This window comes from Anser cygnoides, chromosome Z (genome assembly GCF_040182565.1).
Source record: "Anser cygnoides isolate HZ-2024a breed goose chromosome Z, Taihu_goose_T2T_genome, whole genome shotgun sequence".
Lineage (NCBI taxonomy): Eukaryota > Metazoa > Chordata > Aves > Anseriformes > Anatidae > Anser > Anser cygnoides.
Genome location: NC_089912.1, coordinates 28,940,679 through 28,946,678, shown reverse-complemented (window position 1 = coordinate 28,946,678; position 6,000 = coordinate 28,940,679). Strand labels below are relative to the sequence as shown.

Here is a 6,000-nt window from a genome sequence, read left to right as displayed (position 1 = left end):
GAATTCTCATGAATTCAAATGAAATAGACTGTGTTTATTTAATTGACCTGAATAAAAAGGCTCATCTCTTGAACCATTACTTGGAACAGCATTAAACGCGTTGTCCTCTCCGCAGCCACTAATGTGAATGAATGCTGCTTATAACAGTGAGAGTTACAGAGCTGGTCTTCATCTCATATTTCTTAAACAGAGCAACTACAACAACAATACAAGTGCATATATCAAAATGACATTCATAGAATGTCAACGTAAGTTAGGAAACGTCTCAAGTTGGTTTGCACAAAGTACACAAATGCTCTCGTATTTGAACTCAATTTAGTTGGCTACTTAACAACAACAAATCTCATGATCTGCACTTTAACTTTTCTTCTTAAGTTTACTCATGTCTAAGACTTTATCTGCTGTCTCCTCTTCATGCTCTTGACCTCCTTCTCCAGGGACATGCTAATTCTTCATCCTGGCCAGCAGAACAATTGTTTTCCCGTCACTCTTAGAGTTACATGTGCTCCCTCTGTTTTTAAGCACCTGGGTTTGCTGTACGTCAAACCCAAGCTGCAGATTCTTTTGCAAGTTTCTGAACCTGTCTTTTTCTAGTCATTGATCACAATTTCCTTGAAAGAAAATTTGGCAATGGAATACAAATCATACCAAACTTGCAGCACTTCAGTTAATGGTGTCTCTGTAATATTCAATGGCAATGTTTGCTCTGTCATGTGACAAAGAAAGCCACATGCTTTACAATGACCACATATAAGATTGTTCTGAATTCGGAAGATTCCATTTTCCAGGCTTGAAAATATTGCTCTGAATATTTTGGCAATCCAGCTGTACAACAGGAGCACTGACTGATTTTACAGGGAACAAAAGGTCAAAGTCAAGCCAAATTCTAAATGTTTAGTCACACAATACTTGCTTAATATGCTGACACAAATTTTCTTCAAAATTTAATCTACCAACTATGAATATGCCTTTTGATTTATCAGTGTTTAGAATATTGGTACAAGTATCTGTATGGATGACACTGATAAATAAATCAAGGTGTTCCATAAGTAAAATGCATATGTTCTGAAAAGATCAATTAGACCTACAGGATTTTTTATTTACTTTTATTTTTTGGTAACACGAATCACTCACAAACTAATCCACAAGATTATCCATTTCTGCATTTTGGGCTTGGCTACAACAGAAACTCTAAGTTCCTCTAAAGCTAATGGGAACTGTAAATCCTGATTAAGGAATAATTCAGTTTTACTCAAGCATAAGAATTAGGAGGTACTCAATGGACTTGTCAGGTAGTAGATTAAAAATAAACCCTTTTTTTTTTTTTTTTTCATTTGTTCACAATTTTTAAGAGTCCATCTGACACCTGCTACAATTTAAATGTGACTGAGGCTTGCTGGAGTTAACCAGATCAGAGAAGTTATGTGTTTCAAGGGAGCACCCCTGAATTAGGATCATGAAGAGCATCCTCAGAAGACTGTTGGGTAAGCAGACCACTGTAGTTGTTTTTTTCAGCTGCTTGCACTGCTAGAGGCCTTAGGCCCATATTGGTGCTGTGGCTGCTGTACATTTTTTTGTGTTATTATTATTATTTTTGTTGTAGAGGTTATCCATGCTTTTAATAATTTTTGTTGTTCATTCCAAAATCTCCATTTATTTCTACATTTGTATGCACTTTTAAACGTTTATACTAAAACATTTCTCAGCAGAGTACCACAGAGGGAAATGGAGTGGCTTACAGTGCTCTTCTCAAATGAAAGAAACACCTTGACGTTCATCATATCTGACACTCTATTATATAGCAGGAACATGTGTAGGCAAGAATCTATGGACAAGGTCATACAGCACTGCATTAACAAAGAATGTATATGGCATGAGCTATCTGGCCACAACCTGCAAATGAAAGATAAAACCCAAGAGAGAGAAGTTTTCTTTCCTTGCAGCTGCTTTTTACTTTTAATCCATGTTCTGTGACAGAATGCAGAGGAATCAAGACACCACTTCAGGTCTTCTTATGAAGCAAAAATTAGATGCTTCTCTAAATAGGAGTCAGGTAATTTTTTTGTCACGTCAAACTTGCCAATAGATTGAATTTTGAGCACAGGTGAAAGGATAATTTACCATAAATAATGGATCTGATTCTTTTAGTGTTCTTTCTGCCCAGAAAGTATCTACTAAAATTCTGAAATTGTTTTTTCTGTTGATTTTTTTGATGGTTTTTCATTTTCTTCTTTGAATCTGTAGTACATCCAGACCTTAAGCTAGTTGGTAACTAGCACTGTTTTTTAAGCATAGTTTTCTGATCGTGCAAAGATTAGGCAGCCATGACTTAGGTATGTAGAAGCACTGCTTTGCTGTGCAGGTGTAGGAACATGGGCACAGGCTGCCCATGGAGGCTGTGGGGTCACCCTCCTTGAGGATCTTCAAAAGCCCCCTGGACTGGGCACCCTGCTCTGCGTGGCCTTGCCTGAGCAGGGGTTGGAGCAGTGCCGCCAGAGGTCCCTGCCAGCTTCAGCCCTGCTGTGACTGTGTGATTCTGTGAACTGCCGATCTGGAAATTATGAATTGCTCTTGACTGAAATGAAAACATTCAATACATTTAATTCAATCTTTTTCACCGCTTCTGTAGCAGTTCTCTTTTACTATCTACTATTCCTTTTGGAACTCTACTCACCTCTGTCTGAGGACTGAAATTTGCACCATTTTTACAATTTTTTCTCGCTGTTGCCACAAGTCATGATCAAATCATACTGCGTTTGTAGTGCTTTTTATTCTGCAACCTTCACAAATCATCTCTGTCTAATCTATACAGAAAAACAAAACAAAACAACAACAAAAAAACAACATCCAAGTCCATAGCAAAAAAATCCAAAGATTTTTAGTGGATCTAGATTTTAATTTTAACTTTGATAATGTTTAACCTCAGCTATGTAGTTAACTGTACACTTGTAGGCAGCTTCACTTAAATCAAGGGGGCTAATCTAAGTGTACATGCTTTGCCATGATCAAGGTTTATGACATTCCTCCCATTGGTATATTTTTGAAATATCCTGCGTATTTTACATCTTTGTGTCAAGCGTTCAGTGTCAGTCATTATTGCAGAGGAACTGCGGTGAATGATTCCTTCTGGAAGTGTGAGGATTCCTTCTGGAAGTGTGAGGAGCTTTTGTTTGTTAGAAGAGAATGTGTTCATATAGCAGATTTCTTTTCTTGAGCTGATGTGCAATTCTTCCATCCAAGTTGTCCTCTGATGGAGCACCAGTAAAAAAATCCTTAACATTTGGTTTATGTAATGACAAACTAATCTTAACTGGAAATCTTCCAGATAGCTCAGTTCCATCAGTTATTTACGCACAGCTCATTTTGTTTGGTAATAGAAATACATGAAAACAAAATTCTCATAGATTTGGAGACAAACAGGAAAAGAAGCCCTCTGAATCCAGCCCCCAGAAGACTAAACTGGAAATAGAACCCACATTTTAAGTCTTCTTGAAAAGTCATTTAATGGATAACCTTCCCCTCTAACTTTAATTTAGTTGCCAGGAAAACACCACACAATTTCTGATAACTAGTTTATGATCTATGTTGTCCCCCTTATGGCTATAAGGAAATATATGGAAATATATGGAAAATCTGCTGAAGTTTTTAGCTGCAGCAAAGCAATTACCCTCTTCCTTCCTTGAATTAATTTATTGATGAATAGAGCTTAAGAGTAGAAAGAGCACAAGTAGCAGAAGAATCTGCAAGAAAGGAAGGCTGTCATTTTATTTATCTTTATGCTTACATGTGGATATTTAAGCTCTATCTTTATGCTTACATGTGGATATTCTTTGTGGTGCTATATGGTCTTTTTGGAATATATCTGTGAACGTGCTGCAGGGGTGATATCATTCAGAGAAGTTGCATATTCACAAAAGCTGAAAAATTATAACTGAATTCGTTTTTATTGATGGTTCTATAATGAGTTGAACGCATGGCCTGGCTTCAGTTGCTAAACTGCCTGCTTCTACCAGGATCTCATCTGCTATCCTCCCACCTTTTTATTTCAGGTGCTCAATGCAGTCTGCAGCCCATTTGTTACATGAGCTAGCAGCTCTCTACTATACCTGTGTCACGCTTGAATCTGACCCATTTCCAGATCAGGATCCTGCTACTTTTCTGCATCGTGCACAATACTGTAATCAATGGCTGAATGATGCAGGTGAGAATAAGAGTGGGAATTGTGGCCTCTAGTGTAGGATACAGCTTCTCTGCTCACTGTCAGAACTGGAAAGGACAGCTTCAATTAATTCTCTGGTGACTGTTTTGTGCCTGTTCACTGCAATCTATGGAGTTTCCCAGCTGCTGATTTATATTCTGATATAACAGTGTATCTTTTTTAATTGCATAACTTCTGCTGCTTTTACCTTCCCCTCAGCCACAAGAGCCTGTTCTGCTCTCCCTGCTTTGCAAGTCCATTTTAGACTATTTTTGTAATCATAATGCTTTGTAAGTCAGGGTTTTATCAATTTTGGGGTTTATAGCTCAGGCCAAAGAGAGAAATAAAGGGAAAAAGAATCAAAGGAATTGTCACAGCTAAGAGGTAGCAGAAAGAACAACCTTTTTCTTCCTATCTAAAATTGACCGCAGAAAAAAATCAGACTGGTTTAAGTAACCACAGAGTATAAAAATTAGGCTTGAGGTTAAATCTAGTCTTCCTGGAGACAATGGAACAATTTACCTGCATTACACATTTGCAGGAATGAAGTACTGCATGGGTGATTTGAGAGTAAAAGACGGAAGTCTGGCACTGGAGTCACAGTCGGGCTGGAGGTCCCATCTGCAGGTACAAAACGATTTGCACTTCCCTATAACTTACCATTTTGCCTGTTCGTGTTTCTGAGCATATTAATGCTCTTTACCTTTTTTACAAATGGGTAAAGAATAACAGGAATAGGGAAAGAACACCAAGAATTAACAAATCGTTAAAACAAATAAATGATCAAAAATTTAATGTATTTCAACTAATAATTTCTGTCAATTGTTTTTCAAAGCTATTTTCAGCTCAGTCTTACCAGTTTGCTTGAATTGACTCTTACGGTTTCCAGGTTTCCACCTTGTAACCTGGGGCCAACATACTCCATATTAGGCTTTTGTTTTGCAAACCTTGGATCTGCAATTAAATTTCCAGAACCAGGAGTGGTTGAAACTCTCCTATTCCATACAGGGCCAGACTGAGTCTTTCTGTGTCCTTCTGCTGCCTCCTTCTCTTCTCCCACGCTTACAGGTTTTTGTCTTCTTATTCCTGTTGGCAGTTAAGCCTTCACTTCTGAGTTTCCATTCAGTGCTTCAAGTGGAATGTGGCTAACAGCAAGAAAATTCAAGACATTACAGCCAAACTAAACAGCACAGACTTTGAGGAGAACTCAGCAACTTAGCTTGTAACAGGCAACAAACAGGTATAAGACTTTCCAGATATGGGAAAGTATACACAGCAGAGCAAACCAGGTTGCTTACCTGGGGTAACAAACTAAGCCATTGGGAAGAAAATGAAGGTTTTAGGGCTCATGTCCAAGATGGAGATCTACAATCATTGGTGGTGGTTCCTGTAAAGGACTTTGGAATGTGGGGTAGGTTTTCAAATGGTGTGCAGATGACGGGACATATAAGGAACGTGGCTGCCTAAATGCCTGCTTTTCAGCAAAAATTTAGAAGAATTCTCCTTCACCATCTCAAGACAGAGTTTAAATATATAGCCTTTAATGTGAGAAGAGGCCTATTAGCTGATGGGTAGTAACCTGTAGAGAAAGCAGGCAGGAGAACCGGCACAACCACTATTAACTAAGAATTTCTACGTTTCATTTGCGTAATAAAAACTAACTGACTGACTGTGTCTGAAATTTGCTCTCTCTAGCTTTCTGCTGTGTGTCTTTGTATGTTATTATCCTGCAGCAAAGACAGGGGGCAAGAAAGAGGAGAGAGAATAGCCAAAGCTGCTTGGGAGACTGGGACCTGTGGGCT

The 6,000-nt window shown here is 38.3% G+C and overlaps 1 long non-coding RNA gene across 4 annotated transcripts in view; it reads right to left on the bottom strand.

Moving 5' to 3' along the window:
- Positions 1-301: 301 nt before the first annotated feature.
- LOC106042349 (uncharacterized) overlaps positions 302-6,000 on the bottom strand; it is a 7,540-nt gene continuing 1,841 nt past the window's right edge. For 3 of the 4 annotated variants that reach the window (XR_010827558.1, XR_010827559.1, XR_001211061.3), the window contains exons 3-6: positions 5,055-5,343; positions 4,721-4,819; positions 2,675-2,804; positions 302-2,575 (exon numbers count right to left, since the gene is read on the bottom strand). This is a non-coding gene — a long non-coding RNA (uncharacterized lncRNA). Of the gene's footprint in view, positions 2,576-2,674; positions 3,248-4,720; positions 4,820-5,054; positions 5,344-6,000 lie in introns of all 4 variants that reach the window. The other variant, XR_007159455.2, reaches the window with a different exon arrangement.